We start from the raw sequence: 26,986 nt of genomic DNA on the forward strand, positions 1-26,986 counted from the left end.
ATTGCATTCACAGTTATAATACAACCACGACGTACGATCAACTAACAACTAGACTAACAACTAGTCTCTGAAATGAACATATTTTACAGACAAAAAAAACCCAACAGTTCTAAATTATTTGAATTTAACATAACACTCGAAAGCCAAGAGACTTTCGTCATTTTGCAACTACATGTATTAATCCCGACATGCTAAATATTATATACTTGCTTGGGCTTTTCGGATTATATTTGTTTCGGGTATGAATGACAGACATCAGTACGATGTGTGTATCTCTTGTTGTATTCATGCTGAGAGCTACTTCTAAATAAGGGCGTGACATTGTTGCACCACAGTTGGAAACAGAAGCCAATCCTTGTCGTGACCTGCTGGTGGATATATGTGCTCCTACCGTATAAAAGATCACAACAGGTGCAATACGCATCAAGTAACTCCTTTACAACTTGCCCGAATAGAATTTATGTTTCATTACCTCCGAGCGTTTCACTAGGTTAAATAAACAACTTAAAGTCATTAGGGAGAAAGAAGACATACAAGCTCTCTTGGATGTTGAATACAAATGAACAGGTACATTCCATTTATTTAAATGGAATCTTTACCGGACAGGCACAGAAATAATCCCGTTATAACAATATGGCAAACACTTTGCTTCCAAAATGAACAGGAACTACTGGATTTGTGAACTATCATCAACCTGAACTTCAGTCATTGATATACCCAATATTGGTCCCTATGTATTCGTTAAACGATGTAACTTAATTAAACACCGTCAGTTCAATTAAACATATTGTTCGCAAAATATACATTCAACAATGTTACTACAGTGTCCCGATACATTCACTAAAAACATTGCCTCACATGATATACACATCTAGGTTGAGTTCAAGTGTCTGGATATTTCATTTATAACGCGGGGTGTCAATGTGATATGGGAGACTGAACATGAGATTGATTCGAGCTGATAGTCCAGCGATTAAAACCTGGCTTTAAAACCTTCAGTCAGCGGATACTGGCGCCACGTTAAGACGTCATCGTTCACAGATATTTATTTGTGTGTGTGTTGGGGGGTGGCGGGGGAAGGGTGGTGGAGTGGTGGCTGGATTGATGAGAGAGAAAGGAGGCACCCTGACAATACTGGTGTTCAGTTAATAGCGGTCCCAATATATCCCCGTCAACGATCGTGAAGGCCACTGGGGTATGATGGGTAATGTAAAATATGACGATTATGGATCAGAATCCCACTGGGGTATGATGGGTAATGTAAAATATGACGATAATGGATCAGAATCCCACTGGGGTATGATGGGTAATGTAAACTATGACGATTATGGATCAGAAGTGCTTGAATTCAGTCGACGAGGCATAATACGTATGAGTGTCCAAAAGACGATGTGAGAGACTGTGCCCCACTCCTCTAGCAACGCCTGCCCAAGCTCTCCCAACGTGGCCGTGTCCCATCATGTCGCAATCTTTTTCAACGGTGAAACGGCCTGGGCCCATTGCATTATATATTTTTTTATACTGGACGTGAGCATTGGCGATTTGTGCACGGAGATTCGTCGTTTGAGCTTGATTTCGTGAAGCCTGGTTTCGGATAAGTCTATAATTGTACTCTTGTCGTTGGTATGGAACTCCCTGTCCGGGATCTTTTGTCAACATTTTGGGTTTATTGATACCTGTTCCAAAGTGTGCTAATCGCAGACTGTGAAACGTTGACAGTACTGACCACTACACGCTGACTTCTACTTGCTATTAGCATGCCAACATCCCATAGACGCCCAGAGCGTTCCAGACGCCTTATCAGTTGTTCAAACAATATAATGAACGAAATCAAGTAAATCACAACTGAACGATAAGCAAATATCAGTTAGATGCATAGAAATAATGGTCCTCAAAGATTAATCGACCATTCTTTCGGAACGAAGGACGGCTGGTAAATTGTTCCAGAGGAAGGGTCCTGCTCTAGAGAATGACCTGTCTCCATATGACTTGGTTCTAGTTTGTGGTATTTCAAGGAGAGACTGGTCTCTTGAGCGGAGTGATCTAATTGGGTGATATGGTGTCAGAAGATCCGAGAGGTATTTTGGAAATAGACCGTTTAAGTGTTCGCTCGTCACGCGGAAAACCCGGGTTCGATTCCTTACATGGGTGCAATAGGTGAAGCCTATATCTGGTTTCCCGTGATGTTGCTGGAATATTGCTAAAAGCTTTGTAAGAAAACCTCACTCACTCAAGAGCTACTTTATAACCCACGTTTCAGTCTTGCTGAGTAACATACTGACTAACCTTCCCAAATTTATGGAGGGTTCTTCCGATATATGGGTTATAATGTAGGGAAGCATATAATAAGACGAACAGTTCTCTCACATTCTATATTTCTACTCAGTCTCTATTTTATTTAGAGGAATTACCTCGTAAACATCGATTTTTTAAGACTGAAGCTATGTCACTACGATCCTTGCGTGTTTCCAAATTGTAATTATGAAATGGCAGTATTTCCAGAGACTATCAAAAGGTAGAGTATTATTCTATGGTTTCAGGTATCATCAACATGTTTATTGTTTCCATCGTCATAACCGTCATCAATTTCATGATGTTATCATTATCATTATTAAAATATCTGTGTTTTAAAATGATAATGTATTCAGTTACTTGTAATAACCAAGAACCTGCTGAGATCCACATTACAATTGGACTAACACAACCCCTCCTTGTCGAATAGTCGACTTACGGCATCGGGGGTATCCTTGAGGAGTGAAGGTATCGGAATATGCCGAGCGCTGCCGAATGCTTCCGACTGCTGACGAGTGCAACCCTGTGCCCGAGAACTGCATGTTGTTGACAAAGTCCAAGGATTTATCTTCCTGTTAAATAGCATTACATCGATCTTGCACAACTGCAGTGAACAATCATTCGGTAATTGCACAACATGTGTCTTTCCTCGAATACTCCATTGTGCGCCTGGATAATTCATAGACCAGGGATTTGTGTTGGACATTGTGACGCCGGACATAAATAAGGATTGTCTTAGATTAGAGGATTATACAAGAACACACCGCCTATTTCGAATTAACGCTACTTTGCCCAGAGTATTACTGGACAACTAAACGCCTATTTCGAAATAACATTACTTTGATCAGAACATTCCTGGACAATAACACCTCATTCCAATAAAAGCTACTTTGACCAGAGCAGTATTGGGCAACATATGGTGGCATTGGAATAAACGCTTCTTTGACCAGAGCATTACTGGCCAACATGCCACCCCATTCCAATAAACGCTAGTTTGACCAGAGCAGTATAGCACAACATAACACCGTATAAGGATATACCCTGTAGTTTGATTAGAACGTTACTGGACAATATGCATCAGTAGCATTAACGCTACCTTGAGCGGGGAATATATTTGAGAATAAGCCGTCTCACCCAAATAGACACTGATCTTGCTCTATGTGGGAATAGTGGAACAATGTTCATGTGCACTAAAATACACATTCTTATGTGAGTGAGTATGGTTTTACGCCGCTTTCCAGCAATACCACGGCTGAAGACACCAGAAATAGACATCACACGTTGCAACCACGTGGAGAATCCAACCATGTGTGTACAACGAACTCTAAGCTAACCCAACAGCCCTCTTAATGTAGAGGAAGGTAAGGAAAGAGTATACTCGGTAATTCAAATAACTGCTACTTTGTGTCGGGAATCGGAAGACGATAATTGGGGTCACACTCGGAATTAGTGTGTCTCACAGTCCCTGAACCACATTATTTTCCCTACAGCCTAGCCTTCCCTGTAGTGCTAAATCCCTAAACGAAGCAAGTCTAGATTTCCTCAGGTTCAGGAATCTCTGGTCTCCCTAGGGCTCCTTTTCAATTTAAATGGGCTTGTTTGGTACTATCAAAATTATATATATTCAGAGACTAAGCTTTAGTCTAACTCGGAATGTTCAACGCCGCGAACAGTTTGAGAAGGTTCTTTATCAAAGATATTTTTCAGCTGTAAAATAACTTTGACAATCTCAACGGCAAAAATGAAAACATGAAACTATTTCATGATGTAGACATTGGAGCATATTACACACCTTGTGTGACAAACTTTTGAACGAAAGTTGCCATATTTTGCCATAAACCCCCCACCCCCCAACCCCCAACAATACTACTGTAATTTTGACAATTCGTATGACAGAAAGAGACACCCAAAAGACAAGATTAAGTACAATGTACACCAACAAGTGAAGATCAACTTGAAAGACACCAATATGACCTACCTCGACAGTGAACGGTGTCCAGGTGTTCAGGAGTTAAGGTGCCTAACGGTGGTTCTAACTGGGACAGAGCAGAAGAACATTCTAGCAACAGTTCGACAACAAGAACGCTTTCACCTCTACCGGTAAGAAAATTGCACGCGACGTCGCAAGGGCGCTTTTACCACTCTCATTTCGGAGAATATGATCCGGATATGTACGACAAGGGCCGGAGGCAGTTTGGTTTATATCTCAGGAAAAGGGGATTTCCATTAAGTGGGTGACGTAAGCTGTTTACGATGGCTATAAATAAAACATACATTCTGTGATTGGTTACACTACACCTGTTGTTATTTATCATAGTATACATGCACAGCTACATTGTATATGGCCCAATCCTCAGGGAACCCTGGGCATAAAACATATAGTTACATTTGACAAATAGGTTACTGAAGATCCATATTCTTGGGGGGGTATGTATCCCACTGGAAATGTTAATCCCCACGTTTCACCACACCCTCTGGATCCGCGCATGATCAAGTAACCTATAAGCAATGTGAAACGACCGCTGAATACGTAAGTAATTACCTACATATATGAATGAGTTACCTGAAACGCAGTTCCACAGATTTCGGACTACCGGGCTGTACTGACTGACACACCGGCCTGTGTCAAGCGAGGGACGGTTAGTCTGACATATTGCGATACGTGTTCAGATAGCAGGATCATGCTGAGATGTTATCATACGTGGTCCGTGATAATCCATATTATCCAGGTATTACTCAGATATTGTGTTTGCGAAGCTTGCTGTGTCTTCAAAACCGCGGATTATTCTGTAAAATCGTCCTGTGTGTTCACAAATCGGGCTAGCCTGAAACATCGTCCTATGTGCTCCGAGATCGGGAGCCGCTGCACGGAAACATCGTCCTATGAGCTCCGAGATCGGGAGCGGATGCACGGAAACATCGTCCCATGTGTTCACATATGGGGCTACATGTTCACACATTCCCTACACAGACGCTACTTTTCTTCAAGGACAGTCATTATATTGTCTTCTGTAGGTATGTTTATCAGTCATTAAACAAAATGCCATGTACTTATCTTTTACAACACAACAAAATGCCTTTCCAATATCTGTCCCCGGCACCCGTGTTAAAGACACCGGACCCGACGGTGCCGACTGTGCAAGTGCTAGCGGCATGTAGCACCAGGTTCCCAGCAACGTAGAAGTGAGTGAATGAGTAGTGTTTTACGCCGCCTTTAGTAATATTCCAGGAACACCAGAAATGGGCTTCACACATTGAACCCATGTGGGGAATCGAACCTTGGTCTTCGGCGTGACGTGCAAACGCTTTAACCACTACGCTACCCCAACGCCCCTCCAGGTTGCTTGTAAAGAGCCCTGAGTAGAAAACACACACATAATAGGGTATTAGAGCGGTTACACACACATGACGAGCGAACGCTTTGACCATTAGGCTACCCCACCGCCCCTGGAACGTAGAGTAGGCACACATGATGACCTCTTGGTAGCCTAGGGGTATTGAACCAGGGTAGTCCGCGAGACGAGTCTTCTATTACAGTATCATCACCTTTGAGTGAGTGAGTGAGTATTGGTTTACGCCTTTCTGGGGAGAACAACGGAAATGTGGCCTCAGTGTATCCCATGGGAATCGAACAAGGTCTTGGTGGGACGAGCCAACGTTTTACCACTTGGCTACCTAAACGTCCTACCTTATGGGAAATGGCACATGTAGCAGCTAAGGTGGGAGCGGGCATTGCCCTGACAAGCACAACAGCTGACAAGCACAAGTGACACACAGTGATGTGCTTCATAGATATGCACCTTATCACTTAGCAGTGACCTGGCAATGACCTGTGAAGGTCAAGGCCAAACGTCATTGACATAACTTGACTGGTCGCTGATAATCCCACTGACATTTATCAATAGAAAATACACTCACCCTGTGTTCAAGTGTGTAGGTTCATTTCAACTCCATGTTAATTTTTATGATACTCGGAGTCAAAACACGTATTAAATGTTTTTTCCGTCGGAAAAACAACTGTAAATCCAAAATTTAATCAAGCTAATTTAAACAAAAACCTTCTGGATTTTGGGCTTCGTAATTTCAATCTATTTTGGGGCAAATACTATTTTGGGAGATAAAAGTGGTGTGCAAAATGTGATGTTGCCCCACTTCCGGGATCCTGTTCGATAACCGTGAAGATCCGGGTTACAGATAGTCGCGTAAGAGTCTAACGGCATCGGGTGGCTGGGTTCGGTGGCTTGGTGGCTGCGTAAGAGTCTAACGGCATCGTACTTCACGTCAGCCACTGGGTAATGAATACACACATATTTTGGTTGTGTGGTACAGAATCGATTATTTGCAGACCGCCGCCAGATAACGTGAGTACAGACTACAAAGAAAGAAGGAAAAGTCTTATTTTCACCTGAAACCGAAAGTTCATTTATAGGCAACCCACATGCCATATTCCATTGCCGGGGAACTAGTGGCGCATATAGGCTAATAAACATACCGCCGCCACAGCTGAAATATTGCTGAGTGCGGCGTAAAATTCAACTCACCCACTCACTTGAGTTCAGCGTCTGTTTTAAGTAACCTTTGCATTATTTATACTGACGTTTTGTTTAATCTTTGATATGTGTTCATTGAGATAAACATGAGTAAATGTTCTTCTAAATATGTTCAAAGTTTGTGAAATGAATATATTTTAGTTATTTTTTTTAATGGTAAATTGACAATTGAAATGATTTCAATAAATTTTGAAAATACAGAAAAGACCAAATGAAAGTAAACGACCGATGCATATGTATTGCAATATATTGCAAGAAGTTTTTTTTTGTAAAAATAAGCTCCTTATTATCGAGTTAATGCTTGATTTATAAAGCAAAAACACAACAAAATCACTATTCTTGATTAAGCTTTAATAAAAACTTTTAATCATGACAATATAAAAATGTAAATAATATTTGGCATATTTAACATCAACACAGTGGTTACTAGTTTGAACTAGTTTCTCCACTCTCAAAAAAGCCCTGAGATTTTAGACAGCAACTTGACCTGGTCAGGACATATCAGGGATCATTGGTCATTAATGAGTAAATATTTACAACATTCAGATCCAAAACATTGCGAAACACTTGAACAAAAATTAAGAACACAAACAGAACCGAACTAAACAATCCAGTTAAATGTAAAATCTTTGTTTTTTAAATGTAATTTTCACCACGATCATTCCCACCACCATTACCACAGTTGCCACGATCATCAAGGTTTCCGAGTGTTATGAAGTTTTCCGAAAGCATGTCAAATACCGGTTTTCGATCAGCGTAACGCAATACGTATCGTTTTTATGTCTGAACAGGTTAATACCGGTAAACCGGTTATATTGCGCAGCCCTAACAATTATATTATCATTTATGAAGATGTGAAAGTACCATCCTCATAGATATAAGTATCTTCCATACAGATGTTAGTATCATCTACGTATCAGATACTTTCTCATCTTCATATACAATAAAATACAGTTATAATGATCTCAAAGTGACCTCTAATTTTAGTTCGCTATAACCGTTGTTCGTTCTTCGACTAAAACATGCCAAAACCCCAAACAATTTTGCTACGCCCCATTAACTTTGTTGAAAATACAATTTACGGTATGATAGTATAATCGTGAGTACCGTGATAATAAATGGTTTTAAGTTACATTGTGGCGCTAACACGCTTCCATAATGACAAACGCTCGTTGCACACGCAACAACTGGCCAGGACCTCAAAATAGTTCGCTATACCCCTTCACTTTGTTATAAATATAATTTACTGCATGATATAATCGTGAGTACCGTGATAATAGATGGTTTACATTGTGGCGCTAACACGCTTCCATACTGACAAAGGCTCGTTGCACGTCATGTTCACAGTGTATCCACAGACCGCTTGCTGTAGGGGCCTTATGTGGAAGATGTCACGATGACCTACAGCACGTGTCAGTACGTGACAGGGAGACGTTGATATCCCTCTACCCATTGCGGAGAAATAAACAATTAAACATTTTGATATCGTTTGTTTTTAGTCAGTGGAAGGAATTTATTGTGGTCAGTTTGATTATCCCTCAAATGCAGTGCAACTTTTATCACTTACAGCAGTTTCATGTAGTCTTGTGTGATGGTTGGAGATGCGTGAAGATTCGGGTTAGCAACCTAGCATAGGTCTTCAGCAACCCTTGCATGTCCTCAGATGCGAGTAATGGGATCATGTGGTCAGACTCGCTGACTTGGTTGACACATGTCATCGTATCCCAATTGCAGTGTTGAGGCTCATGCTGCTGATCACTGGATTGTCTGGTCCAGAATCGATTATTTACAGACTGCCGTCATGTAGCTGGGATATTGCTGAGTGCGGCGTTAAACAACAAACCAACAGAACCAACGAAAGATCATCTCCCAACCCAGACCCTCGACCTCCTAACTTAAACTTGCAGATGACACGAAAACTGCTGTTTTCTATGACCTATGATTATGTGGCCCTTGCACAATGGCTTGTGTGTGTGTGTTGTAGTAATCGTGAAGTAGATTTCATGAAGTTTGATAAGCTGATTTCATACCTCACGCATACATTAAATTGGTTATTGACACAATTCTTTCATGCATGGTTTCTTTTGGGTTTCTTTGTTGTTGTTTTTGTTGTTTTTTTAAGAGTTAACAGAAGAGAGATATCAGTGGGTAAGAGAATATCCATTTTAACCAATCAGACTCAAGCATTGTTTAACATTTAATTAGAGGGAGTTCCTGTTGTTAATCTACATCCATGGACATCCCGACCACCAGTACACCCTGTACATCAGTACACCATTCCATCAGTACACCAGTACACCGTGGACGTGTTGTTATGTTTATATGTTTATTATAGAAGGCTTCAGGCCCTAAAACGTGCTGTCTATACCACATAGCGCAGAATACGTATATATTAATTATATTTTATTATTATATAAATACATTTGCACTTTCAATTAAAATTTACATTTATTTTGAAAGTATGCTTGCAAAGATAACCTGATAATTTCTGGCTTGTAGAAAACAATCAAACTCTTGGACTTGAAAATATTTTGATAATATTTTGTATGTATTGCTTTTGAATTTAAGGGAGGTACCGGGTTAGTAGATCTTAAGCAACCCATGCTGACGACTAACGGGATGGGGTGGTGAGGCTCGCTGACCCGGTTGACACATGTCATCGTATCCCTAATTGTGTAGATCGATGCTCATGATGTTAATCACTGGATTGTCTTGTCCAAATCCGATAGTTTACAGGCCGCCGTCATATACCTGGAATATTGCCGAGTGCGGCGTTAAACAACAAACAAACAAACAACTTTAAGGGTGGATTAGTAAACAGTGAAATTATGTAGATCTTCGACACTGTTACAATATTCGATTAGGATGCAACATGTACGTAATCGTCCAGAGTTTGGAATGTTATTCTGTCTCCTATCAGTATTAACCCTGTTCATCCAACTCGACCACGATCAATGGGAAGCAAATATACAGTACAATAACATGTGAACTAACCCTCTGCTGCAAGTAATAATACCAAGCGTTAACTAATAAACAAAACTTCTCGAGGTCCCCTCTCCGGAAGATGGATGAAAACAGTATGCTGAAAATACCACATAGTGTACTGGCACAGTTCTACCACACAAAATATCGTTCCGTCATGGTTCACGTATATGAACACTCTAAAATTAGCCTAGGTCTGCACGGTGGTTTACAACGGTCGTGTCCTGCTGGTTAAAGGTCGGGCATCCGCTGGTTATCCCCCTGCGTTATCTATAGTTTGACGAGCATCACACGGCAAATATGAAAAAGGAACTCCATTTAGTTCATCCTCCATCTAGGCGTGTTATATATTTACATTGGACACCCTTTACAACAACATCGTTAAGAACACGACCTCTGCAACCTCTAACTACTCAAGTGAGTGAGTGAGTTTAGTTTTACGTCGCATTCAGCAATATTCAAGCTATATGGCGGCGGTCTGTAAATAATCGAGTCTGGACCAGAAAATCCAGTGATCAACAGCAGGAGCATCGTTCTGAGCAAATGGGAACCGATGTCACGTGTCAACCAAGTCAGCGAGCCTGACCACCCGATCCCGTTAGTCGCCTCTTACGACAAGCATGGGTTACTGAAGATCAATATTCTAACCCGGACCTTCACGGGTCTAGGGACAGTCAATTCTGGGGTAAAGAAATCAGTGGATAATAAATATTTATTTATACTTTTGTTTTTTTAGTTTTACCTCTTTTGTAGCAATATTCCAGCAAGCTCACGGCGGGGGACACCAGAAAAATGGGCTTCACGCACCGTAACCATGTGGGGAATCGAACTCGGGTGTTCGGCGTGATGAGCGAACACTTTAATTACTAGGATACTCCACCGCCCCGGATGACTAGCGTATTAACACAGTCGGGAACATATCAAAATTTTGTTTCAACTATACTCATGACACGTATTCGTACGTTGGTAGAACTGCGAGATACGTTAGGTGCACCTGTATCCGCAGATGTATTTATTATAGTGGATTATTGTATTGAATCACCATATATGAATCGATACTGTACATCGTTCTTCACTGACAATAGAGTGGATCTAGACATATGCCAGTTAGTTTACACTTTTATAGAACGTAAGCAAATCACAACCCTCAATACCAATAGCCTACACATTGCTACAAACAAGATGACTCCCAGCTGGTGGCTTCTAAAAATAGATTAACAGCTGTTTCGATGCGATCGTTGAAACGTTGCTTTTCACCTATCTCTATTGTAAACATTATCTCTGCGACTGATTTATGAGAAAGCCTTATGCTATTAGCCAACCATCTAACGTCAGTTTCTATGGGTGTGATTGTAAACTAGGTGAACGAGAATGAATATGTCTTAGACGATTCAGGCTTAATTAAAGCTGAGCGAGGCTTTCCGAGTACGAAAAGGACAAAGTTTCAACCATCAGTTAAAGTTAAAGATGCAGTCAGGTTTTAAAAAGAATTGAAAATAAAGATCTGATAATCAACCAATACAGACGATCGTTTGAAGAATGTTTCATGCTCAAGTAAAAATGAATCACGATGATGTCCATGATCATTTGCCAATCGATGGAGTGGATCAGCGTAACAAAACCAGAAATACACATCACATTATTTAGCATTGTATCAGTTCAGATACAAATAGCCTGGATACGCGAGTACAGTGAGTGAGATGTAAAGTATTCGGTAAAATATTATTCTGCATTTTCTTGTGAAGGTGTCAGTACGTCATTCGACTGGTGTATTTCCCGATTCGCGGACAAAAGCAATTACCACTTTCATAAGACAGGGTCGTGACAATAATAAAGTATAATCATTCAGGTATGTCTATGAAAAAGAAAAAAACACAGCAAATTCATACTGCTTTCCCTGATTTTAGAAAATAACATTATATTCTGTGCATCGCCCTAACCTTCAGCATTGCTTGCATTCAGTTGGTTTAAATGGAACAAAATGTCGAAGTTATTATGTATGTACATGGAAAAAGTATCGCGAAAACCCATATTTTACATAAACTGACGTTAAGAAGAAAGTACACAGTCACCTGATTCTTTGGTAAAATGTTTTCTTTAAAACAGCATTAATATTTTAAAAAGTGTTTTGATTCTGCCTGTCACAAACATTGTGCAAGTGTTTCCAAAACACCAGAAATTGTACCCAATAACAACATTGCTAGCGAAATATTTATGGTTTTAATGGAAATAGTCCCAAAACACCAGGTGTGTACTTTCTTATGAACGTCAGTATAGTATCGATATGTTACCATTTAACATAGGAACTTATCCAAAAATCAGTTAGGCTTACTATCTGGATAAATTTAATTTCAATTAATAATTTTATGGCAAATCTAACTGAAAAAACCCCCGAAAACCGGTTTAATCACGATGGCAAACATGGCAAAAGGATGTAGTACTGATAACTATGGTGGTATGACATTAACAAGGGCGGTCAGTTTCAAGAATCTGGCACACATACCCTCAAGAAATCAAATAAAAAACCGAGCACAATATTAGTATCTGGTGTACCTTCGCCAACAGCAATAGCATCCCTGAACCTCCTTGGCTCTTTCAGACGTTGCATTTAATGTTGTGGGATTGCGTTCCATATTTGATATAGGGCTTGTCCCAAACATACACTATGGGATTGAGATCTGGGCTCCTGGCTGGCCAAGGTAGTGTTGCTACCACCGATGTCTACCATGAACAACTGGCCTTTGTGTTGAGAGGATGGTCATCAAAATGTGGTACAACAACCCTGTCTGTGATGTCAGTGATGTACCCTTGTCCATTCCCATTTCTCAGATCGAGAGAGGCACATCGTCACCACCTAAGAACCCCTGTCAAATGGTGCCTGCTCCAAAGCATTCCTTTGTGCAGATGCAGTGTTTCTGCGGTGCCAAACACCATCCCGGCAATCGGCGACAAACAAAGGAAGTTGATCGTCGCCCGACCAGTGGCACTTCCCAACAACGTAAAATTCCAGTGACGTCGAGCTTGACACCAAGCTAGCCATGCTGGTAGGTCGTCGGACCTTATACCCGATCGATTTTAGGCGACTTCGGACCACTGTTTTCAAAACGCCAGAGCAGTTTAATGAAACTTGATATTTGCTTAAAGACGGTTACGCGTATTGCTCACCTTGATCGTTACACTAGCGTGTCTAAAATCATTGTATGGTTTAGAATAATCATAAAAACAAACATAATAATGATATGAAAATAAATGGCTATATAGGGGTTCAATATCATAGGAGTTGTGATGCTGTTTGTAAAAGTAAAAACGTGTGTGAGAGGTAAAAAGTTTTTTTAAAGATTATTTTTAGTGTCCAAGTGGATTAAGGCAAGCTGCCAGGCTAATTCTATATTTTATCAACGAATTATCACGAGAAAGTTTAACAAACGAAAAGTATGGAGTGCAGTTGTTTCTGAACTATGAGAAATCTTGCTACTTATACTTGTTGATGATGTCATCATGGTATCTAACGCAATGTGAGAAGTACAGAAGCAACTTCGTATTCTCGGATCGTACGAAGATCTGTGGGGTCTAACGGACCAGAACAGACAAAACTGTTGCCTTCAGGAGTAGGTGACGCTTGTCGGCACAGAATAGCTGTTTCATAAAATGAAACAATATATTAGAGGAGATGACACCTACAAGCAGCAAAAATCTATGACATTATGAATAACATCAGAAAAGAGAAACGTAAAATCATATACCAGATACTAACAAAATATAGAATTACAACTCATGCTTAATATATTTCCATATGATAGGATTTTGAATACTAAAGATTCAGTTGTCATATGGTCCACAAATGATGTCCAATTGCTCTTACTGACACAAACTGTGACTTTTACATTATCTCTGTAATTTGAATTAATTCATAATTACCCGACGACAGACGGTCCGTAACTTCCGTACTTTGTAATTCAAATGACACCAGTTAACCAATTATTCTTAGCCTATATATTATCATTTCATATTTGTTAACCATTACGGTATTAGCATCTGTAACCAAACTGCAGATAAACGCCAAGTCTTCTAATTAAACACCTCTTCTTGAAACTTGATCATATTCCTGGTTCATAGGTCGTCTATGTTGGATTTATAGAGAAATCAAAATGAATTTTTTAAGCTGAGCTGTTTTGATGACAAGACAAGACCCTAGTCTTTAAGCACCTCTTCTTGAAACTTGATCGTATACCTGGTTCATATGTTGGATTTATAGAGAAATCAAAATGAATTTTATAAGCCGAGCTGTTTTGATGACAAGACAAGACCGTAGTCTGTCTCACAGTCCCTGAACCAAAGCTCTCTCTCTCTCTCTCTCTCTCACACACACACACACACACACACACACACACACACACACACACACCGCTACACTATGTACAGAAGCAAGCAGGTACCTTTGTCCAAGTAGAACAGATCCTCGATTCGTATCGTGCTGTCCATTCACTTCATAACTCGGACACCGAACATCTACCCTCCTGTCGGACAGTCGAACAAGTCTCGATGACACTCGCCCTGGCAACTGCCATGTCTTGGGTCACTGATAGCCACAGTTTAGGTCATTGGCAAGTGACACTCCCGGTATATTTACAGCGTGATGCAACACCGCGCTACATACACGCTTGAGACCTTGGCCGTGCATAGCTTTATCGACTTACCGTCGTTACAACAATCAGGCCGGCCACAACACATGGACTGAACACGTGCTCTCACTGTGAATGGCCTTTGACTTTTCACAGTACTGTCATTTTCAAGTGTCGGGCTAATATTCCCATAGCGTTTGTGCCATTTGATGTAAGATGTTTTAATTTGAACATATGTACGTATATGTACGTACGCGTGGACTTATAGTATTCCCAGAAATTATTGAGAAAGTTTTTTCGGCAAATATCTAATACATGTATGTAAACAAGAGACGTTTTACTTATAAGAATATGTTGAGATATCATTCTCTTACAGTCTAAATGTGTTTTCAGTACTTTGTGAAAAATCTGAAAACCTTTTCTACATTGGTTCCCAAATAGGCTGTAAATCCCAGGGATGAGAAGCTTCACACAACATATGGATGACAATTTGGATGTTAAAGAAACGTTCATTACATCTTGTGGCCAGTTTGTGAGTTCTATGTATGTACCAAATAATCCAGTGATGTCTGTAGATGAGACAAGATATTGAATGAAAACTTCCCAGCAACATCCAACAGTCTAAAACATCACATTGAGCGAGTAGACTACGGAGTACATGTTTGGAAACAGCCTCTGTAAATAATCATGAACATTACTTCACCAGTTGACCATGGCTGGAGAATTTGTGATGGTCAGCTTAACCCTATTCTAAAGTTGAAAAATCCTGCTCCCCATGGATTGGTTGAACTGACATCGTGTTAATGCAAAAGTCAGCATGCCAGCAGAGTCTATGTCAATGCAGACATAATGATCTAGTGTGCACAGAGGCCTGCATGTCTTTGTACGGAACACCTTTGACTTGTTGTTAGTAGATGACTCCGATTCTGACATGGAGTAACATATGACATGAAAGAAAGTGAAAAGAAGGGTTAATTGTAAGCTTCTGAATGTATCAAAAGTGATTAAAGAGTTATATGATAGAACAATATGAATAGCTACTACCAGAGCTTAGACGCAGTTATTGGTCATGAATCATATTTTTCAAACACTTTTGGATAATGATATTTCATCAAATATGTTAGGAGTGTGAAGCTTTCATTGACCATATCATTGAAATTTAGTTCGATTCCAATACTGTATTGAACATTTGACACCAAATGAATTGTTTGGTTTTTATATCAGTAGATATTTAGTCCTCCACTATGTATATGTAGTAAAACTACAATGGTGGCCATTTTGAATTTTTGGAAACATATAAAAATTCCTAATAACGTGCTGTCACTCTAGAAGTAAAGAGGAAGTAAACAGAACTTGTTTTAGTTACAAAAACAATGTTAACTTTCAATGAATAAATCACTACCACACATTTTCATGAAAAGTCGGAGAAAAGCTAAAATACCCCCTCTCTCAAAGAATAAGCTGTAAAACATTACCATGATATGACCATACACAACCACTTGTGTTGTGCCCAAGCCATCACTCTAGAAGAGACAAGTGTCAAAAAACAATAAAAGTATCAACTTTGGATGTAAATGGAAACGGCCATTTTGATTTTTTTTCAAAAACAAAGAAGTCAAAATAGAGGTGATCAGATTGATAGAAGTAAAAGTACCCATGATTAACTTTGAGGTGTTGTCGGGCAGCAAACCAAATGTGACGAAAATGCTCGGAGACCCCACCACATATATGATGGCCTGTGAAAAAAACCTGATACCACAATCTGAGAGTATTACAGGCCATTTCATGAGCCCAAGACATTATACTAACTGAAAATAGTGTCAAACAATATCAGTACTGGGGGAGGCTACGATTTCATAATTTTCAGCTGCCTCCTCCTGGACTATTCGGGCCGTTGGAATGAGGTGATCATCTAAGATGTCAAAATATCGTTCCTTCCAATTTCAAGTGAAAATACACAACGGCATCACTCAACGTGATGATATCCCATCCCACATGTGAAATTTGTGGCAATGTTTTGGACGTTGGTAGATAGGTTTCTTTTGTGCAGATTTTCACACAGTTCGGCAAAAGGCGGACAGAACCTTCATCAGAAAAGAAAACATTATCCCAGTCTGGACTTTTGTGAGCCCTACACCAGTTTAAACGTCTTTCTTTTTGTGCATCTTTCTTCAATGGTGAGGGAATTCCGCGTTTTTTCACCCAGTTAAGTCTTTGTAATTCTTGTCTAAGGTTTTCATTACATACCTGAGGACATCCTGTATTAATCATTTCATTTCTGATATTCTCAACGCTTTTCAATCTTCACCTTCTCACGATCTGGCCAAGTCGCTGGCGATCCGTAGTAGGCTACTGAACTTTCTTGCTCCCTGACCCTGTCTTGTGCACAATCTCAACTCCTGACTAATTATTCTTCAAAGTTCTGTACACTGTAGACAGAAGAATGTCAACCAGCTAACTCTTTTGCACTAGTCACACCCCTTGCAAAGTCATCTAGAACCAGCTTTCTTTTCTCTTCTGCTGTCAAATCTGCCATGTCAACAAAGGAAGCCGTCTGTTACACCAGGGGAAATAACTCTTGATATAGTAAGGTTCATTCTTAAGCCCACAAGAGTGACCTCCCATATTGAGTACCTTACTACTTAATGTAATGCCTATTTTAAAATTCTATTATCAATATTAGGAAACACGCAGCTTTCCCACAGCCACCCTTAAACTGACAAAATAAAGTAGAATCAAAGTTATAGATGCTTTGTATTCGTCTCTGATGTAGGTATGAACAAATCTAGATTTTGCAATTTTGATTTAATTATTTTATTGTAAACCGACCGACCCAACTTTAGATGACGTTTGCCTTGTGAAACACATAAAAAAGGGCTGCCTGACATATGCCATCTGTTAGTGCACTCTCCATGTACACCATTACTGATGCTATAAATAGCCCAGGATACGGCAGCACTCAGTCCGGAACAACGATGACTTGACATTTATTACAAACTAATTTACATATCACGTGATCTTGTTTTTGTATATCATCAAGGCTTGGATGTCTGTGAGTGGAACTGTGCAGTCACCGTCAAAAAAGAATAAACACACAAATGAAATATGTTTTGTTTTGTTTTAATATATTTTTTCAATGAATACTAAAGGTTTCATTAATATGGTTTCCTGAATGTGAAGAAAGACGGAAATCATTGTTATCTGTTTATTGCACTGTAGGAGTTGTGATAAATGTTATCACGCTTTCTGCGGCAGATAACCAGGTACCAGGTTGACTGTATTGAGTGAGTGAGTGAGTGAATGTAGTTTTGCGCCGCTTTTGGCAATATTCCAGCAACATCACCAGATGCGGGGTACACCAGAATGGGCTTCACACATTACACCCATGTTGGGAAACGAACCCGGGTCTTCGGCGTGACGTGCAAACGCTTTAACCACTAGGCTACCCCACCGCCCCTACAGTCTGACTGTAAAGAGCCCTGGGTAGAAGACACACACATAATAGGGTATTAGAGCGGGAACACACACACTCGGGTAGGAGAACAGTGACACACGCAATCTGGCTCTAGGAGAATGGCGACACACACAATGGGATAGGGGGTGGGGACACACACAGTCGGGTATTAGAACGGCGACAAATACAACTGGGTATTCAATTCAATATTCTTTATTAATAGTTTTACAACTTATCAAATGTATTTTTAGTTGGTCTGATAATAATCGTTTGTGAAGGATAATGTATTTTCCTGTTTCTAAATTAGTTGAAAGGTCATTGGCCTCCGAGGCCAAAAGGATGCTGTCATGATGATAATTCTCGTTCCAGTCATCCCGAACTTGCATATATCCGCAGGAAGCTGTGGCAGCCGCGCGAGGTCACTTGCGTCTTCCATGTATACTGTACTCTTGCCATCGTCGTATAAAACTCGGATACACACAATCGGGTAGGACAGTAGCGACACACACAGTGGGGTAGGAGAGTAGCGAAACACACAGTGGGGTAGGACAGTAGCGACACACACAGTGAAGTAGGAGAGTAGCGACACACACAGTAGGGTAGGAGAGTAGCGACACACACAGTGGGGTAGGAGAGTAGCAACACACACAGTAGGGTAGGAGAGTAGCGAGTGGGGGTAGGAGAGTAGCGACACACACAGTGAGGTAGGAGAGTAGCGACACACACAGTAGGGTAGGAGAGTAGCGACACACACACAGTGGGGTAGGAGGTAGGAGAGTAGCACACACAGTGTGGGTAGGAGAGTAGCGACACACAGTCAGGAGAGAGAGAGTAGCAGAAACACACAGTTGGGTAGGAGAGTAGCGACACACACAGTGGGGTAGGAGAGTAGCGAAACACACAGTTGGGTAGGACAGTAGCGACACACAGTCGGGTAGGAGAGTAGCGACACACAGTCGGGTAGGAGAGTAGCGACACACACAGTGGGGTAGGAGAGTAGCGACACACACAGTCGGGTAGGAGAGTAGCGACACACAGTCGGGTAGGAGAGTAGCGACACACACAGTGGGGTAGGAGAGTAGCGAAACACACAGTCGGGTAGGAGAGTAGCGACACACAGTCGGGTAGGAGAGTAGCGACACACTCAGTGGGGTAGGAGAGTAGCGACACACACAGTGGGGTAGGAGAGTAGCGACACACACAGTAGGGTAGGACAGTAGCGACACACACAGTAGGGTAGGAGAGTAGCCACACACACAGTCGGGTAGGAGAGTAGCGACACACACAGTGGGGTAGGAGAGTAGCGACACACACAGTGGGGTAGGAGAGTAGCGACACACACAGTCGGGTAGGAGAGTAGCGACACACACAGTAGGGTAGGAGAGTAGCGACACACACAGTAGGGTAGGAGAGTAGCGACACACACAGTAGGGGTAGGAGAGTAGCGAAACACACAGTGGGGTAGGAGAGTAGCGACACACACAGTGGGGTAGGAGAGTAGCGACACACACAGTTGGGTAGGAGAGTAGCGACACACACAGTAGGGTAGGAGAGTAGCGACACACACAGTAGGGTAGGAGAGTAGCGACACACACAGTGGGGTAGGAGAGTAGCGAAACACACAGTCGGGTAGGAGAGTAGCGACACACACAGTGGGGTAGGAGAGTAGCGACACACACAGTCGGACAGGAGAGTAGCGACACACACAGTAGGATAGCAGAGTAGCGACACACACAGTCGGGTAGGAGGGTAGCGACACACATAGTGGGGTAGGAGAGTAGCGACACACAGTCGGGTAGGAGAGTAGCGACACACACAGTAGGATAGCAGAGTAGCGACACACACAGTCGGGTAGGAGAGTAGCGACACACACAGTGGGGTAGGAGAGTAGCGACACACACAGTCAGGGTAGGAGAGTAGCGACACACACAATGGGGTAGGAGAGTAGCGACACACACAGTCGGGTAGGACAGTAGCGACACACACAGTGGGGTAGGAGAGTAGCGACACACACAGTGAGGTAGGAGAGTAGCGACACACACACACAGGTAGGAGTAGGAGAGTAGCGACACACACAGTAGGATGGAGATAGCAGAGTAGCGACACACACAGTCGGGTGGGAGAGTAGCGACACACACAGTGGGGTAGGAGAGAGAGTAGCACACACACACAGTAGGATAGCAGAGTAGCGACACACACAGTCGGGTAGGAGAGTAGCGACACACACACAGTAGCGACACACACGGGTAGGGAGAGTAGCGACACACACAGTCGGGTAGGAGAGTAGCGACAGCGACACACAGTCAGGTAGGACAGTAGCGACACACAGTAGGGTACAGTAGCGACACACACAGTCAGGGTAGGACAGTAGCGACACACACAGTTGGGTAGGAGTAGCGACACACACAGTGGGGTAGGAGAGTAGCGACACACACAGTGGGGTAGGAGAGTAGCGACACACACAGTCGGGTAGGAGAGTAGTGACTCACACAGTAGGGTAGGAGAGTACCGACACACACAGTAGGGTAGGAGAGTAGCCACACACACAGTAGGGTAGGAGAGTAGCGACACACACCGTAGGGTAGGAGAGTAGCGACACACACCGTAGGGTAGGAGAGTAGCGACACACACAGTAGGGTAGGATAGCGACGACACACACAGTAGGGTAGGACAGTAGCGACACACACAGTAGGGTAGGAGAGTAGCGACGCACACAGTAGGGTAGGATAGCGACGACACACACAGTAGGGTAGGAGAGTAGTGACACACACAGTAGGGTAGGAGAGTAGCGACACACACAGTAGGGTAGGATAGCGACGACACACACAGTAGGGTAGGAGAGTAGCGACACACACAGTAGGGTAGGAGAGTAGCGACACACACAGTAGGGTAGGAGAGCGACGACACACACAGTAGAGTAAGAGAGTAGTGACACACACAGTAGGGTAGGAGAGTAGCGACGCACACAGTCGGGTAGGAGAGCGACGATACACACAGTCGGGTAGGACAGTAGTGACACACACAATCGGGTAGGAGAGCGACGACACACACAGCCGGGTAGGAGAGTAGTTACACACACAATCGGGTAGGAAAGAGGCAACATACACAATCGTTTAGGAGCGTAGCGAAACACAGAATCGGGTAGGAGAATGGCGATGCACACAGATGTTATTTTGAGAATCATATTCAGATTCAAGGTCATGTTCATTGTGTGTGAATATAGTTTTACGCCGCTTCTAGCAATTTTACAGAAATATGACTGCGAGAGACACTACAAATATGCTTCACTCATTGTACCCATGTGGGCAATCGAACCCGGGGCGTTGCCGTTACAACCGAACGCTTAACCACTAGGTTACTCCAACGGCCCAGATTATAATGTACCAGTTTAAATATCACTGTCAATTATTTTTTTCTTCTCCTATACGATGCAGACAGGTGTATGCGGTATCAGTCTACAATGTCTGACTTGGATGAGATTGTTTGAATACTAAAATAATTTTATTATCATTCACTTATTGCATAATTCATCCGTGCAGGCCATATTTCCCGTAACCAGCATTCTTAGTCACCCTATCACATAAACCAGTTTGCCGTTGACGTCCAGTAGAATGTGCTGCAGTGGACAATCGAGACTGGTTAGTGTCAGGCCTTGACGTTTTATAACGGGTGAATCAGTTGGCTTTTACGCCGCTTTTAGCAATATCATGATAGGGGACGCCAGAAATGTGCCCATGTGAGGAATCGAACCCGGATCTTTAACGTGACGAGTGAACGCCTTAACCACTAGGCTACCCCACCAACCCGATTTATAATGACTGGATTCAACCTACACCAGTGTAAACTTGGTTCAGTCAGGGTTAATCAATGATAACTTGGCTCAGTACCCGAATTAAACACTATAAAATGTAACATTTGATATAATTAAGAATTGAATGTCACTTTGTGTGTTTGCACTGAAAAATGAACGATGTCAAAGCGTTGTTCAAACTCGTGTGAACGAGCGAGTTTACGTGGCGAGCATATCAAATGTGTAAACTTCAAAGTAAGAAATTATTTCAAAATGGCCACTAGGTTGAGAAACACACCAGTCGCTAGACTAACGCTTAGTTCCTGAATATACATAATTTTGATAGTAACAAATAAACCCATTTAAATTGAAAAGGAGCCCCAGTGAGTTGGAGATTCAGGGGAAATCTAGACTTGTTTCATCTCTTTCAGTGTTGTCACAACCCCTAGTGTACAGTTCACATCCCTGTTCACTTAAAAGAACCCACGAATCCGTTGGGTATATGACCAGATGGTGGCCACATGAATACGTGCAAACACCAAGTTGCGGGTACAGCAACGTGCAGTGAACTTGGACAAAGTACTGTGACTATGTGTCCCAGTCCACCCAGCTGTGAATGGGTACCTCGTTAGGATGAGAAGGCCACAATAACTCGGTGCGCCTAGTGGCTGCAAGACTTGTATGATGCCCAGGGAGTTGAGATTGATAACACGATGTGCCGTTGAGACTGACATCCAATGAACGAGGGAAGAAATACCAGCGCCTTGAGCAAGCACTAGTTGCCTGGATATGTGCGCCATATAAATATCACATAATAATATGAATATCATATAATAATAATTTAGTTCTTCAGCATTGCAAGGAGGTCTAGGCAGTAGGGAAAATAATGTGGTTCAGGGCCTGTGAGCAGTCACGTGTTTGATTGCTTTACCATACAGCTATTAGAGGTTAGCACGTATTTTATTGTTTGACAAAGCTCCGATTGTACCTTGTCTATTTAATGCCTGTTTAAAGGGCAGAATTTCAATAACGCACATGGTGTGAAACAAGGTACCCTAAAGGAGTATTTATCAAAATACATATACACTATCGATAGCTATATAATAACGGTGTTATTCACAACTGAATCATAAATGAAACTCGCTTTAACGATGACGTCACATAGTGTAGGAATACTGCACCGAGGGGTCAGTAACTGGGCACACCTGAGGTCAACCGGGGCATAACGTATTACCATGTGCTTACACTGGTCAGCTTGGGTTAAACCGGGGTTAACATAAGGTCAAGATTTGAAAAGAAACGCAGTCACTGAACTCATTGCGCAATATGAAGTAGGGACATATATAGGTTGTGCATATCAAAGCACCGCCCCAGCTAAAGCCTTGACCTGGCTGAGCAGACTATGTACACAGTGACTAGGCTGTTTGGTGTACACATACCTAACTTTATTAACACTACGCCATAGTTACTGCACGGCGGTTTGTTGACGTTCATCATGGGCTCTCAAGTGGCGTACTCGTAATGCTCGCATCTTAAAGAGGATAATGTATGGATATATTACTCCATACATCCTCCTTATCTCCACGGCTGGCATTTCGGCAAACATACAATAACCTACGTAGGTGTGCCGATATAATTACACAGGACCTACTGAATACAGAGTGTCTCAATTCTCGATGCCAATTTCGAGTCTCTGTTTACCTCAACAAACTCATTGACGGAGAGTTATGAAAAACTATTGAGCAAAAAACGTTATGTATAATTATAACTAAACGCGCACGCACGCACGCACACACACACACACACACACACACACACACACACACACACGTATGTATGTATGTATGTTTGCTTGCATGCGTGCGTACGTGTGTGTGTCTATACCGCACGCAGTAGTAGGACACAGGATCATGTGACAGGGTTTCATTCCAGAGTTCCATCAGGTAGATCGATTAATCACCACGAAACATTATTTCTGTTGATCTTATTGATTATGTTTTTCATACTGTTGTGACGTACTTGATATCGTGCGTGTACGGGCTAAACGAGCAAAACCCAACCGCACTGTCAAATACGTTCAAGGTTACACAACCTGAAATTAGCAGGCAGGTGTTTACAGATCAACATGTTAACAATCGACCCAGTTCAAGACGTCACAAGAGTACAGTATCGTCTGACCCGAAAAGAGGCTGTGCGATATCAGGGATAACCTACCTTATATAGTCTCCCTGACGATATCAAGCTCAAAGGGGGAATCAAATTGCTGAACAAATGGCTGACTCCTTGAGTAAGAGTAACGGGTTAATCGTTGACATACAGGCCATCGCCATGACCAGGTGTTGTGTTACAAACTGGCATACTGGCATGCTGGCATACTGGCATTCTGGCATACTGTAATTCTGGCATACTGGCATACTGATGCTGGCATACTGGCATTCTGGCATACTGGCATACTGGCAACAGGTCTAGAGGGTGTACGGGGGAACTTGGCGATGATCATGCGCCATGTTTTCAGACGAATCCAGATTCACTTTGCGCTTCCTTGATGGCGACGTCGAAATGACCTCATTACAAACGTGGCTGTAGATCGGGTATATATGGTATGGTGACGTGGCTGTGGATCGGGTATGGTATGGTGACGTGGCTGTAGATCGAGTATATATGGTATGGTGCCGTCTCTGTAGATCGGGTATATATGGTATGGTGACGTGGCTGTAGATCGAGTATATATGGTATGGTGACGTGGCTGTGGATCGGGTATATATGGTATGGTGCCGTGGCTGTAGATCGGGTATATATGGTATGGTGACGTGGCTGTGGATCGGGTATGGTATGGTGACGTGGCTGTAGATCGGGTATATATGGTATGGTGCCGTGGCTGTAGATCGGGTATATATGGTATGGTGACGTGGCTGTAGATCGAGTATATATGGTATGGTGACGTGGCTGTGGATCGGGTATGGTATGGTGACGTGGCTGTGGATCGGGTATATATGGTATGGTGCCGTGGCTGTAGATCGGGTATATATGGTATGGTGACGTGGCTGTAGATCGAGTATATATGGTATGGTGACGTGGCTGTGGATCGGGTATATATGGTATGGTGCCGTGGCTGTAGATCGGGTATATATGGTATGGTGACGTGGCTGTAGATGGGGTATATATTGTATGGTGACGTGGCTGTAGATCGGGTATATATGGTATGGTGCCGTGGCTGTAGATCGGGTATATATGGTATGGTGCCGTGGCTGTAGATCGGGTATATATGGTATGGTGACGTGGCTGTAGATCGGGTATATATGGTATGGCGACGTGGCTGTAGATCGGGTATATATGGTATGGTGACGTGGCTGTAGATCGGGTATATATGGTATGGTGACGTGGCTGTAGATCGGGTATATATGGTATGGTGACGTGGCTGTAGATCGGGTATATATGGTATGGCGACGTGGCTGTAGATCGGGTATATATGGTATGGTGACGTGGCTGTAGATCGGGTATATATGGTATGGTGACGTGGCTGTAGATCGAGTATATATGGTATGGTGACGTGGCTGTTGATCGGGTATATATGGTATGGTGACGTGGCTGTGGATCGGGTATATATGGTATGGCGACGTGGCTGTAGATCGGGTATATATGGTATGGTGACGTGGCTGTAGATCGGGTATATATGGTATGGTGACGTGGCTGTAGATCGGGTATATATGGTATGGTGACGTGGCTGTAGATCGGTATATATGGTATGGTGACGTGGCTGTAGATCGGGTATATATGGTATGGTGACGTGGCTGTAGATCGGGTATATATGGTATGGTGAGGTGGCTGTAGATCGGGTATATATGGTATGGTGACGTGGCTGTAGATCGGGTATATATGGTATGGTGACGTGGCTGTAGATCGGGTATATATGGTATGGCGACGTGGCTGTAGATCGGGTATATATGGTATGGCGACGTGGCTGTAGATCGGGTATATATGGTATGGTGACGTGGCTGTAGATCGGGTATATATGGTATGGTGACGTGGCTGTAGATCGGGTATATATGGTATGGTGACGTGGCTGTAGATCGGGTATATATGGTATGGTGACGTGGCTGTAGATCGGGTATATATGGTTTGGTGACGTGGCTGTAGATCGGGTATATATGGTATGGTGACGTGGCTGTAGATCGGGTATATATGGTATGGTGACGTGGCTGTAGATCGGGTATATATGGTATGGTGACGTGGCTGTGGATCGGGTATATATGGTATGGTGACGTGGCTGTAGATCGGGTATATATGGTATGGCGACGTGGCTGTAGATCGGGTATATATGGTATGGTGCCGTGGCTGTAGATCGAATTATATATATGGTATGGTGCCGTGGCTGTGGATCGGGTATATATGGTATGGTGACGTGGCTGTAGATCGGGTATATATGGTATGGTGCCGTGGCTGTAGATCGGGTATATATGGTATGGTGACGTGGCTGTGGATCGGGTATATATGGTATGGTGACGTGGCTGTAGATCGGGTATATATGGTATGGTGACGTGGCTGTGGATCGAATTATATATATGGTATGGTGACGTGGCTGTAGATCGGGTATATATGGTATGGTGCCGTGGCTGTAGATCGGGTATATATGGTATGGTGACGTGGCTGTAGATCGGGTATGGTATGGTGCCGTGGCTGTAGATCGGGTATATATGGTATGGTGACGTGGCTGTAGATCGGGTATATATGGTATGGTGACGTGGCTGTAGATCGGGTATGGTATGGTGACGTGGCTGTAGATCGGGTATATATGGTATGGTGCCGTGGCTGTAGATCGGGTATATATGGTATGGCGACGTGGCTGTAGATCGGGTATATATTGTATGGTGACGTGGCTGTAGATCGGGTATATATGGTTTGGTGACGTGGCTGTAGATCGGGTATATATGGTATGGCGACGTGGCTGTAGATCGGGTATATATTGTATGGCGACGTGGCTGTGGATCGGGTATGGTATGGTGACGTGATGGGCAAGAATTGTATGTTTGTTTGTTTGTTTAACGCCGCACTCAGCAGCTTTCCAGTTGTATGACGGCTGGTTGTAAATAATCGAGTCTTGTCCAGACAATCCAGTGATTGGCAATATGAGCATCGAAATGAGCAATCAGGACACCATTACATGCATCAACCGAGTGAGCAGGACCACCATATCTCGTAAGTCGCAAGTTTTGGAATCTCCATTCTAATCCTGATCGTCACGAGTATTATCTAAGGACGGGTCACAGGGAGTACTATCGACACTAGGTACTGTTGT

The 26,986-nt window shown here is 42.6% G+C and overlaps 1 long non-coding RNA gene across 1 annotated transcript; it reads left to right on the top strand.

Moving 5' to 3' along the window:
• The first annotated feature begins 14,242 nt into the window (after positions 1-14,242).
• On the top strand, positions 14,243-26,042 carry LOC124261912. Its single transcript, XR_006894461.1, has 4 exons — positions 14,243-14,256; positions 15,032-15,123; positions 23,199-23,202; positions 26,032-26,042. It is a non-coding gene; the product is annotated as an uncharacterized LOC124261912 (long non-coding RNA).
• The last annotated feature ends 944 nt before the right edge of the window (positions 26,043-26,986 follow it).

This window comes from Haliotis rubra, unplaced genomic scaffold, assembly GCF_003918875.1.
Source record: "Haliotis rubra isolate DU_JTF1 unplaced genomic scaffold, ASM391887v1 Scf815, whole genome shotgun sequence".
NCBI lineage: Eukaryota > Metazoa > Mollusca > Gastropoda > Lepetellida > Haliotidae > Haliotis > Haliotis rubra.